The 562-nt window shown below is 33.1% G+C and overlaps 1 protein-coding gene across 1 annotated transcript in view; it reads right to left on the bottom strand.

Moving 5' to 3' along the window:
- LOC119594857 (actin cytoskeleton-regulatory complex protein pan1-like) overlaps window positions 1-562 on the bottom strand; it is a 23130-nt gene that overhangs the window by 20647 nt on the left and 1921 nt on the right. The gene's annotated exons all lie outside the window — the stretch shown is intronic.

Genomic DNA, 562 nt, shown 5'->3' with positions numbered 1-562 from the left:
GTTGTTAATTTTTGTCACGTGTTTTACTGCTTCGAAAAATACGATATACGTAATAGCAAATAAAAAGATGATGATGGAAACGAAATCTATACACCAAAACATCAAATATCATAGCAATAAATTTTGCTTGATCTTATATTCTAATCCTTCCGTAACGTCTGACATTTAATGCAAAAACTGGACAGTAGTGTATAAATGTGAATAAGAACATGAATGTGTGAATAAAACTGGTTGAAACCATTTTCCCCGATGATAAAACTAAAATGTTTTTGATAATAGCGACGATGATTGACAGTGATGATAACGATAAACAAGAGAGAGAGAAAGAATGCGATAGCTAAATAGAAAATATTCGTACCTGTTAATAAATGCGTGGAATGGCATAAAATACTTAAAGCTGGTCAGAAACATAGATATACTAATTGAGAGTTAGTAGATGGACACGCAGATTGTGACAGAGATAAAGAGGAGACCGAAAGACAATGTAGAATAGATGGACGTGAAGATAAACCGAGAACAGAAGGATGTTCAGATAAAAGAGGAGAGACTAATGCGAAAGTAT

This window comes from Penaeus monodon, chromosome 34, assembly GCF_015228065.2.
Source record: "Penaeus monodon isolate SGIC_2016 chromosome 34, NSTDA_Pmon_1, whole genome shotgun sequence".
NCBI classification, from domain to species: domain Eukaryota; kingdom Metazoa; phylum Arthropoda; class Malacostraca; order Decapoda; family Penaeidae; genus Penaeus; species Penaeus monodon.
This window is presented reverse-complemented; position numbering and strand designations above follow the sequence as displayed.